Source organism: Erpetoichthys calabaricus, chromosome 1, assembly GCF_900747795.2.
Source record: "Erpetoichthys calabaricus chromosome 1, fErpCal1.3, whole genome shotgun sequence".
Lineage (NCBI taxonomy): Eukaryota > Metazoa > Chordata > Cladistia > Polypteriformes > Polypteridae > Erpetoichthys > Erpetoichthys calabaricus.
Window position 1 is genome coordinate 258,189,442 of NC_041394.2, and position 12,447 is coordinate 258,201,888.

The 12,447-nt window shown below is 34.0% G+C and overlaps 1 protein-coding gene across 2 annotated transcripts in view; it reads left to right on the forward strand.

The window, feature by feature from the left end:
- Window positions 1-12,447, forward strand: part of exoc4 (exocyst complex component 4) — a 447,737-nt gene that overhangs the window by 23,248 nt on the left and 412,042 nt on the right. The gene's annotated exons all lie outside the window — the stretch shown is intronic.

Here is a 12,447-nt window from a genome sequence, read left to right on the forward strand (position 1 = left end):
CTTTTCTGTGTGCAATGATGATATATGCAGCTAAATAAAAGTATGTATTCTTTTCTTTTTTATTGTTTTTCAAAAAAGAACAAGTCTTAACACCTATGCCATCGTAAGTAAGTGCTAACAGAATGTAAATAATTGGAATGCAAAGCATATCTTTATCGTACACATTAACCGATTTGACAGTTCAGTTAGGTACCAGTGTGTAAATTAGTTTAGCATATTAGATTTAATGAATATGTGAAGCCATAATGGTGGATAAATAATTGTTAAGAACATTTCATTATGAAGCAGTCCTGAGAAAGAGGAAAACAGATTTTATGCAGAAGAACAAGGAAAGAACTTTGAATGGCCAGTTTTATTCAAAAAAGTCAAGATTTTACCAGTCAGATGTCCTGTGGTTGTGAAGCTAATGGAAATATCAGTGCACACTCTGGTCAAATTACTTTGTTTAGCTTTTTTGTGCACTCTGTGAAGGGTCAATTCAACTGAAAAATGCAGCCCTCGGACAAACTCTTTCAGCAATATTGTTGACTTATTTGGATAACTTTTTCTGTAGTTAAAAATGTAGTTAGTCTGAGTCTATAGTTAGGTTTTTTTGTCCTATTAATTTGTCTTTATCGTTTTTGCCATTGTTAGTTTGACATGTGTAATGCTTTGTCTGAAGTTCACAAGTAATGCTGGTTTGTCATTGTCTCCTAGTTCTCTTTCATTGTCCTATGCATCAGCTGTGTTGACATGTTAAAACAGTATGAGTGTGCATTCTAGGACTGCTATTAAAGTAATTGTAGTTGAAAGTTACATATGTGGAAAATAATGTTCCATCCAATATTGGTTCCTTATTAATCTGGTTATCATAGTTACCCTTCAGCTCTTGCCCTAGGTCAGGGGTGTCAATCTCCAGTCCTGGAGGGCCGCAATGGCTGCAGGTTTTCATTCTAACCACCTTCTTAATTAGTGACCTGTTTTTGCTGCTAATTAGCTTCTTTTGCCTTAGTTTTAATTAATTCGACTTAGACCCCTTAGTTCCTTCTATTTCCTTAATTAGCAGCCAAACAATAATGAGACACAAAATGAGCAAACAGGTGATCAGCTAACCACATTATCTGAACATAAAGAAAGATGAGGGTCTCAGTAAGGTTGATCTCTTAGGTCAATAATCAGAAACAGAAAATCAACAGTTTGGGAAATGTCTGCTGTAGCAGAAAGAGAGCAGCAGCAAGCCAAGGAATTAAGTAACGGGTTTAATTAACAGCAAGAATTGGCTTCTCATTAAGAAACTGGTTGGAGTGAAATTGGTTGGAGTTTAAAACCCCAGTTTAGCTGGTCATCTGTTGGCTTGTTTCATGTCACATTTCTGTTTGGGCCATTTAATGAAGAAAAGAATCAATTGAGAGGACTTAATCCTTAAAAACAGGGCTATTAAAATGAAGGGAAAAGGAGTTAATTAGCAGTGAAAACTGGTCACTGATTAGGAAAAGGGTTAGAATGAAAACCTGTAGCCACTGCGTCCCTCCAGGCCTGGAGTTCGACACCTGTGCCCTAGGTACTGCGCCAAAACACATAACATTCAACATGCATTTCATGAAAGAGACTATCCCTGGTCTCCATTTGTTTAATGTTTCTAGTTTTCTTCGTCCTGTTATGCATAGCACTCTGATCACTTTTATAGAAATAGTTTGCAGAAGTTGTCTCTCTGTGATTGCAAAATGGATAGACTTTTTACAAAAATAATGTACAGAATGGCCAATGTTTTTGCATATCTTTTGTGGTAGAGGTAGCATTTTTGCTGGTACTGCACACTGTGGTGTTAGTGTTGGAGGTTTCTATATTCTCAGAGATACATCTCTAAAGGAAGAGGGTGTGTAAACATAAGTATGAGAGACTGATTTTCAAGTATATGACTTCTGAGAGTTTCTAGGTGGAATTCATAGTGGTCAGTGTAACTCAAATATCCATGTCTGTACACAGTGTATCTTTATACATGATATTGAGTTGTTAAGTCTAACATTTGTTCAATGCTATGGTAAGTCCTGCCATGTGATGTTTAGTTTCAGTGTTTCGAGCATTTTGAAATTTGAATTCTGTATGTGAAGGAGCATGTTAATAAAAAAGAAAATTTAAATAGCTGCTCTTTTTTCATTATCATTGTCAGTCTTCCTCGACAGATGAGAGTCTGGTAGTAAAGTCCGAATGATGATATAGACTGTTCATTAATTTGAAATGTTAATTTGAGGACTTAACTTCCATTTTACCACTTAATTCTGGTAAAGTAATTGATAAACTGAGTTTGGTGCATCAATATTTTGATATCATGATCACTTCTACCCTCACGTGTTAACAATTGTTCATAAAGTCCAGTAGCGTTGGCTTCTCTCGGCCAACCAGTAGAAACATCATTTTTTGGCATAAAAGATTGAAATCAAATTAATTTCTACTTCAGTCTTGTATAAAAGTGTGTGGGTGTGTACATGAGTTTTCTCTGTGATCACCTGACATCTTACTTATGATATTGTTGGTACGTTCTTTAACTTGGATTATTAGGTTTAATTATAGATAGATGAATGATTCTCAGCCAGACTTTGTCATGGTCAGTTTTGAGCAAATTCGAGTGTGTACCTGGGATTGCAGTCAGAGTCCAGGAGCAGAGAAGCAACACTCAGTTACTTAAATAGGATATTCTCTAGACCTTGTTTTAATTCTGTTATCCTTCCAGTGAAAATCATGAACAGAATGGTAGACTTGATGCTCCTGTGTCCAATTTGAACAGATTTGACTTAACGCCAAATATGTAATATACCTCTTGCTTCTCAAATAAAGGAACTAAATGACTTATCAGAGAGACCGCTTACTCTTGTAGCAACTTTCAAAAGGTAGCACATACTATCTTGTCATTGATTTAAAAGCACATATAGACAAGATTGACAAATTCCTATGGGTGCTGAAATATCTGTGTAGGGACAATGGGTTACACCACTTTTGATGGTCATTATGCAATCCACATTTCTCCTTTCAGATTGCCTTTTGGCAATCTTTTCGCTGTAAATTCTGCATTAGTTCTTCAGCACAGACATGTTGTTGAAAGTCTTATGTTCCTGATGGAGTTAACCTTGGTGAATTTGTTTGCTTCGAGGAGCAAAGCAATTAATAATTCAGAAATTGTCCCGCCATGGCAATTCTAACAAAACAAGCAACAGAAAAAAAGCAGTCATTGACAAGGACTGGTGGTGGCGCTTATTAACGTTAGTACGAAGAGGGCAAAGGGGAGGTGTAATATGAGTTTAGAATCTACAGGACAAAGAGTTCAGGAAAGTTATTATGTCAGGTGGATGGTGAGGATCTCCAGTTTTTGAGATTATGATAACTTAATTTTCAATGGCTTTTAATTTCTGTATATAATAATAGAAAAATCCTCCTGTGGAGGGTATTTAAACAGCATTAATACAGTATATCTTTGAATGTAACAATAATAGGTGACAAAAGATGGATAAATCTAATTTATCTAATGGCCTCATTCTGCATTTATAATCACTAGCACCAGTCTCTGATTGTTAGTGAAAAGGCTGACTTTCTAATCACATTTATGAAGAAAAACATTTTGTTTCAAGAGTTTTTCACAGATGGCTGTGTAACTACATGATTTATATTTTTTTTGTACCAAAACAGTACTCTGTAATAAACATTACCACTTGAGCTCACTTTAGGTTTTGTACTCATTCTATATTTTTAGATTTTATACTATTTACAACCATATTTAGATTGTTTGTTTGGATTGTTTTTTTGATTTCAGTTTTCCATTACTGTTACCACCATTCTTCAAGTGAGTTACCACTTAACTGTTACTGTTTTAAATTCTTGTTTTGGCCATCAGTATAAAAGACAAATACCATGCCTGCCAACTAGAACAACTGATATTGTTCTTTGGTTCTCAGTATGAGCAGACTTCTTTAATCCCTAAATTTGTTACACCATGCAGTGTGTAGCACTACTGTGAATCTGAGAAACTTTACTTGTGAGTCTTACAATTTTTCTTCTTTAAAAGATTTCAGATGAAGTAATTTAATACCAAGTTCCCAGTAATGGCCAAACTGGAAAATGTCTACTTACGTGTACTAGCCACTCAGGTTCCAAGTGTATTTGCAGTATTTTCAAAGTAAGACATAATCATCTGTTATCCCTAATCTTGTTCTAAACGCAAAATCGGACTTAAACCCCATTTCTTTGTCTCTAACCTATTTTAAAGTATGCTGTTTTCTGTTTTTCCTTTGTACTGTAGCTGCTGCAGTGTGTTTTAAATAATACCCTGTGATGTATCAAACTTATCAATAATTGTAATTTTTCATGTTTCTTGTGTTAATCATTTATAATTCAGTCATTCATACATTTTTGCCTAGTAATAGAAAAATAGTAAAATGATTTTGAAAATAGTTGATTAAAATGTTTTTATTTTTTTAAACTTTTAGCTAAGTGAAAAACCAAGAAGACTCTGTTGTATTGAGAACATCAGTTTACCTTTATAAAACTATGATTTAAGCAGTAATATGTGTACATTTTATAGACTACTATGTGTAAAGAATTGAAAATCATTGTTTTCCATGGAACCATATTTGCTGGTGCAAGTTAGCTCAAAACTACAATGCTGATAACCGTATAATTTTCTGTAATTTTGAGTTGTTCAGTTTTTTTAAGTTACATACACAGGTTCACATCCTGACACACACACTCAAAATGTTCAGTTTATGGTTAGGAATTTCTAAACCATGTATATCAATTGAAAACATTAATTGAAATTTTTGGGATATTTTTCATATATAAATAGTTACATGCATGTAGAATAAATAAAACTTATTTATATTTTGAATAGTTGGAACTTAAATACTTTTTCATAATTTTTTTTACATTAGTACGAATTCCCACTAAATTGTTCAATTGTTTGTATACTTTGCATGTCACAAACCACCAGAGACTCCGTTTGAATGAGGACTTCTGCCATGATGCACTATGACAGTAATCAATCCTCGGATGTGCTATGCCAAGGATTATTATTTAAAATATACTCTAGGGGTATTATAAAATGTCACATTTCATAAATATTGAACATGAAAAATATTTTGCATTTTTACTATAGATTTAAACAATGAGTCCATGGCAGTGAAGAAAAAGTTATCAAACATTACTTTGACTGTCTTTCCAAAATTACTTCATTTATATGTGACAACACGGTAAAACGATGTGCCTGAGATTACACTCTTGGGAGTCTGCTTGTCATCAAAAATCAGTTTATGATTTGATTTTTTATGTCATTTTTGAAAAGTAGAAAAGGGAAGCAAGCCTGCCTTTTGTTTACTAATGGTCTTTATAGTACATTTAAACAAGCTGAATATAGTAGTGACGTGTTTATTATTTCATCCTCTTCAGCTACAGTTGTCTCTTTATTTCAATGTATTTTTTTGAAAGGAGCAACAGAGTCGAAATTGGGATTTTACTTTTATTGTAGTTAAAACTGACATGGTGTGAGAATGCTTTTCAGAACTATGACGACTTGTTAATGCGGAGTCATGAATTTTATTTTATATCAGGTTAGTCAGGAAGATGTCAGGCCAGTTGTCAATGAGCTAAAATTGAAGTTGAGCAATTGACAGTTCTCCAAAAAATTGAATCAATTCTACACCTGAATTAAATTCTACATCTAATTCAGTGTTCCCTACGTACTGAAGATAGTGGGTGGGTCTCCTGATAATCTCAATCACATGTCCAGTAATCCATAAAGCCAGAGAGATGGAGTGGTTGAGGTTTTGTGGGGTTGGGGTTAATGGCATTGTGTTATCCAATCTTGATATAAATTAATTTATTAAATTGCTGTGAGAATTTTCAAAAGAATCACACTGCAACTGAGTTGTGCCTCTTATGTTGTTTGTTTATGTTTGCACTGTACCCCTATTCTTATTCCTACATTCTTTTTTGTCAATTGGTGCCAAAATGAACCTACTCTTACATTACCTGCATTGCACAATACAGTACTTGGAATCAGTGTAAAAACCCTGAAGCAGTATTGTAATTAGTCATACACTGTAGTTCACTTAAGGTGACAGCTCCAGTGACTGTAGAGATGTAAGTCTTTAGCAAATGGAGTTGTTAAATGTGACATGTCTTCCACCTAAAACTTACCGTGAGTAATTGTGAGACGCAAATCTGACCCACACTGCCCATATTAGCAATAATTTTTCTTCATTTGTACCAAAAGCAAATTCATTCTAGAAATTCTAATACCCATACTCATATCTCATAAATTGTGAATTTCCCCTTGGGATTAATAAAGTATCTATCTATCTATCTATCTATCTATCTATCTATCTATCTATCTATCTATCTATCTATCTATCTATCTATCTATCTATCTATCTATCTATCTATCTATCTATCTATCTATCTATCTATCTATCTATCTATCTATCTATCTATCTATCTATCTATCTATCTGCACCCACACCCACCCACCAATTAAATTTTGAGTATAATACAAAGCAAAGCCCAGAATCCTGAACTCTTACTTATTATAATAATTTAGAAAATTTGTATACTGTTTCTAAAGAATTTTAAATATTATTCATTTTAAAATTTGTGTGTACATGTTTTTTTCTGGGTGTGCTTTAAATTTAATTCAGTTAAAGATTTTGTATGTATTTTCTTTTAAAAAGACATTCTACACATTATTTATTGTTACTGTTTATTTAAATATTTAGCAGTGCCACCTCAAGAGTGACCCCTAATTATCCCCAGCAACATGCCAACAACAACCTTCCTTGTTTAACTATGGGGGGTTTCTTTTCAGAAACCTACACATGGGAGAGCAGAAAGTAGAAAAGGGTCAGATCAAGAAACCTGAGGTACCAGTAGATGGATTGCCAACTTACCTGTCACTTAAGGCTTAAGTACCACAAAGGCATTCTCCTTGTCTCCTCCACATTTGCTCTCTCGTCTTCTGCCCAATTCTGTTTCTGGCTCTGTGCTTCTTAGTCCTCTGCCACAGGTCACCTTTTTACATCCCTCCCGACTACTCCCAGAGTTACTTCTAGGTCTTCGGTTGAAGGACTGTATCTCTTTAAAACTTTCTAAGATATTTTATCATCTAGGTTATTTTTGTAGATGTGTTGCATTACTTTCCACACTTCACGTAGATGAGCACAGCTTTTGTCTGTGTACTTTTTTCTCTGTTCATTGTTCCATTCTGAACCCTGGGCAATCCATGTATACAGTTGACTCATGAATTACAGGTTCCAAAATAAAGGTGACCAAAATTAAGCAGTAAAAAAAAAATCACATACATAATAAGCAATAGTTGTGGCACAATTTTTTTGTGGAGGAGTTTTCATTTAATACTTACTGTATAGGTGTAATGTATACCTTATTATTGTTTCTTTTTTTATGTCTTTTACCTTCTGTGTTTACCACTGGTGTAATTATTGAGCCCATTGTGTATTGAATGTTTAAGGTAAACATTTTGAAGATCTACTTTGCTCTTTGTTTGATATTAAAATATTTACAGGAAACTGATTCACTGCTGGTTGAATTTAGAACACATTCTCTATAAAATACAAATTACTTTTAGACTGATTAAGCGACATACCTTTCTGTTTGTCATCCAAATGGCAGGAATTAAGTTCTTGAATTTTATGTTTTGTTATTATCCTTTATTCCAGAAGTGATCAAAATAACATTGGCACTTTACTTATAAACTAATTAATGCAGACACTTTAGGAACATTCTCACTAACTGGATCACACCTCTTTAATATTATCTTTGTATTCCATTCAGATTAATTGAAGTAATTTTGCCAGTGATGCATGCTTCAGATTTCTGCATTTAAATTGAAATTATAATTCCCTCATTGTCTTGATATGACAGCAAAAGATGGCTTGTTACAGGTTTCATTATCGCTCACAACACTACAGCTGCTATTTCTAATGCATAAAGATTAATTCTGGATAGAATTATTAATGCAATGCTGGCAGTTGATCTGCTCAGGAATGATGTGAAGTTTCAGTGGAATTAAAGAGGTGGGATGAAAGATTATTCTGATCTGTTGAAGATTATTGGATTTTACATTTTTAATATATGTTAGTAGTGGATGTAGCACTTCACTGCAGCCCCAGCTGATACCATAAAGAGATGTTGGTGTATCTTTTATGCATGGAATTATTGAGCAATACACTGACCCTACTACCAGATGGGATTGCTCATTCGTCTGCCTTTTGTACCTTGAGAAATATGTGTATGATGACAAACTGTTGTCATCATGAGGGCACCTGAAATTGTATGTATGTTTTGAAATAAAATATATTGTCACACCTTTAACCTTAAAGTTTGCACTTTGGGTTTTCTTAAACTGACACTCAGTTTATCCAAATATAAATATATACAGTATATAATTATTTTTAAAGCTATCTCTCTGTGCTTATATGTTATAAGCCAATGTATTGCACTAATGACAAAGTGGTAGTGACTGGTCCAGTTATTTGTTTTTTTAAATATGAATTTGAAACCTGTCATGAATATTGCACCAAAACATGCTATATTACATTAAGTACCAAGTGATAGAGTGCTTTTTAATAGCTGAAACTCTCACACAGTACAGAATTATACTTATTTCATGCTGTGAATGCACTCTTCATATTGTTAGTTATTAATTAATAAATTATTAACTCATATAATCATTATAAAAACCTCAGTGGAGGAGAAAAAGACAAAAATAGGTCTAAGAATGTTGATGATGGGCAGTTGATGATACAGAAATAAGGACATGCAGGACAAAGCAAGAAATAAACAATCCTGAGAAACATATGGAGTGGTTCAAACCTAACGAATGAGGAATCAATTATTACAACAAAATTGACCTTGAGTCAACAGTCTCTTAATACTCTTTAAGTCTAATTTCAGCAACTAACAACAGTAAACAAAAATACACCCTTTGCCTTGTATTTATAACTCTAAGCATATATTCAGGCTTTGTAGAAGTAGTGCGCGGTAAAAAAAACATTGATGTGTTGTACCTCCTTCGTTCAAGACAAGACATTTCTGGTACATTTGTGATGAAGACTGCAAGAACCACACCCAGTGTCTTCTCACTTGCAATGGATACAGAATGCTCGACAACACATTTTCAAAATGTGGTCCAACAATGTTGTTGTGAGGATCAATATGCATTGTCCATGCACAGCAGTACTCCCAAGCAATTACAAAATAACATTGTTGAACTTGCTAATGGCTCAATTTGAACAGTATTTATAGATTCTTCCAGTTACTCCCTATTATATATTATGGAGAGAAAAACACTGCAGAGTCTTTAGTATAAAATGAAAGCTTTGCAATAGAATTTTGCTACAAAAAAAAGAATTTAGAAGATTCTCATTTGGCATCAGCTGCATATGAATTAAGCATTGCTTTATGTGTGACACATTGTAAATGATTCTTTTGTTCAGAAACTGAATCATTTATGATGTGTTGTATTGTTATTTATCAAAACTCTACCCCTCACAACTCGATTTGTTGAACCATTTTGACATAATTTATTTCTAATCATAATCCATTAATACCTGAACTGTAGTGTGTCTGATGTAAATTTTTTATACGGATGTATTTTAATAAAAGGTTGTTTTGCATTGTGTTTTCTATTAATTATATGCGGAGTAGATTTTTCATCTGAAATTTAATTTAGAGGGTTTGACTGTGCACATAGTTGCATTGACATTTATTTTTAATGTTACTTGTGTGCAAGCTTGAATAGCAGATCATCAGGCTAATACTTTTCTTTGAGCAATGATAGATATAATTAGCACTCATTTTTAAAATGGTAGAATTACAAGAAGTATTTAGAATCAGATATCTGCGGTGGGCTGGCGCCCTGCCTGGGGTTTGTTTCCTGCCTTGCACCCTGTGTTGGCTGGGATTGGCTCCAGCAGACCCCCGTGACCCTGTAGTTAGGATATAGCGGGTTGGATAATGGATGGATGGATTTAGAATCAGATCTGCTAGTGAGGAAACACTCCTAATTGTTTTAGACTTCAATGATTTTTCAGCAATGAAAAGATACTTCTGTACCTATTCCAATAAAGAATCATTGATTTACTGATTTCTAGATTATCACAAAGGCCCTAAAATAATAGAAATACTGTTTTAAGAAGAGTGAATAGCAGTGAATTTTGTAAATATTTTGATATAATGCCATTCTAACCCAAGCATCTAATTCCTTAATACAATTTAATGCAGTTCACATTTAACCTTTTGCAGAAAATCCAGTGAGTTCAATGCATACTTGCTTCTCTTTTACTTCTTTTTGTTAGTACATTTTACCAGTTTACAGTTTACTAGATATTGCATAAGTCCAATGGAAATTAACAGGAGACAAGCCTTTAACAGAACAGGACAATATTTGGACAGTAACATAACATTGCATAGTCCAACATGCTTTTCTCTTGTATCCCAAGGATAGGCATGTTAACTTGCAGAGATAGGCAGGTGGCCCTCCCTCTTGGGGGACCATCCACAAAACACAAATAACAACGAAAAATGCAGAAACATAAAGAAACTAAATTTTCAACAATGTAAACATACACAATGAACAAAATAGACAAAATATGACATTTGAACCCCCCAGTCAAGGTAGAAACCTTGGCTGAAACTTAACATTCATATAATGGGTAATGGGCTGTACAGAGATTTGTTTACATTGAATCACTTATTAATTTCATTTCCTGTGGTTAAATGCTTGACAATAAATGTTGTAGTCTTTGTTACCAAAAATAAACCTTGTATGTGGAATTTGTAATTGTCCCATTAAATGAGAGATTTAATTTTGTCTGAACTTTATTTTTGTATGTTCATTCTGAAGATGGTAGTGGAGTACAAGAAGATAACATCACAGACAGAATGAAACGGGTGTATTTATTTATTTATTTTATTCAATAAAACATACATAGTGGGTGGAAATGCACTGAGAAAGTAAGCATAAAGCAAATAAAACACAAACAAAAATGTATCTTGTCTGCTTATTGGGATAGCTCCACCACTTCCACTTATCACACAAAGCAGTATGCCTGTTATATCCTACTAAGAATAAAATAAACAAATCCAGTCAATCCTTCAGATTCATGGATCCACCTATTCCTGGGTTTGTTATCAGTAATTAAATGGAAATTATTTTGTGAGTTCCGCAAGTCATGAACAAGAAGGATGCCATTCCCACAATGCTATGCGTTTAAATTAAAGACATGGATGTTTTTCACATTGTTTACTTTTGTCCAGAACTGGTAACTGCTGGGCACCATTGAGGTTTAATACAAGATATACTTTCTCTACAAATCATGAGATTACATTTTTTTCTCAGGGACCACTACAAACTACTAGGGCTAAGTGATATAGAAAAAAATGTTTTTGGGTGGAGTAATCCTTTAATGAGCTGACATTTAGGTATATCAAGAAAAAAAGACCAGGAAATCCTTGAAGCCATTGCTGCAGCTACACCTGCGGCTGCGGAGGGTCTGTGTGTTACTGTTAAGGTACAGTAATTACGTTAATTTTTTTGGTGTTCTGTATGTACAACTGTACTGTATTATCTAGAATTTGTTAAATAATTGACTGAATGTTATTAGAAAGGCTCAGCTCTACAGGAGGTGAGATTGGGGGCCTAGAACATATTTACAAATTTTTGCATTTGCAGGGGTCCTGTGCCCTTAACTCCCATGAATCACAGGGGGTAACTGCATAGTAAAAAGCTTGGTCTAAGTTCTTTTTTTGGTAGGGAGAATAAAAGAGTGAAACATTCAGTGGAGCAAATGGGTCTCAAAGGGATTTGCCTATAAAGGAAAAACTAATATAGCTAATGGAAAGGCATCTCTGGAATTTTAGTGTGCCCAGGCAGATTTTACTCACAGACAGAAGCTAAACCTCAAATTAGATTCTGAAAACCCATTTCTCATTCTGGCTACATAAACTCTTGACCAATGGAAATTTTTATATACGTCACTAACTCATGTACTCAACTGCCAGTAGGGAAATGGAATAGAGTTGTTCCTAAAAAGATATAATATTGCTCCTGGTACCTATGGGGAAAAATAACGTTTATGTTACAGCTGAAATACTGTAATTCCACCTCAGTAAAAAAAAATGTTGTAGCTTAGTTGTAGAGAGAAAGATGATGTGTTTGTCCAACAAAGAGGAAAGAATTGGCGTATTCAGGAGCTTTACTTGTCCATCAAGGGTTTAAAGAAGAGATTTTGGAGGAGAAAATACCTTGGTCACATGTAGACAGGAAACTGTGCATTTTCTACAAATAAATCATGAGCTATAGATTATACTCTGACAATTCTTCAGTTCTAAGATGTTGCCTATAAGATGAAGCTGAGGTGCGTTTTTGTCAAAATAATTGATAATGATCTCTGCTGTCATGCATTCATA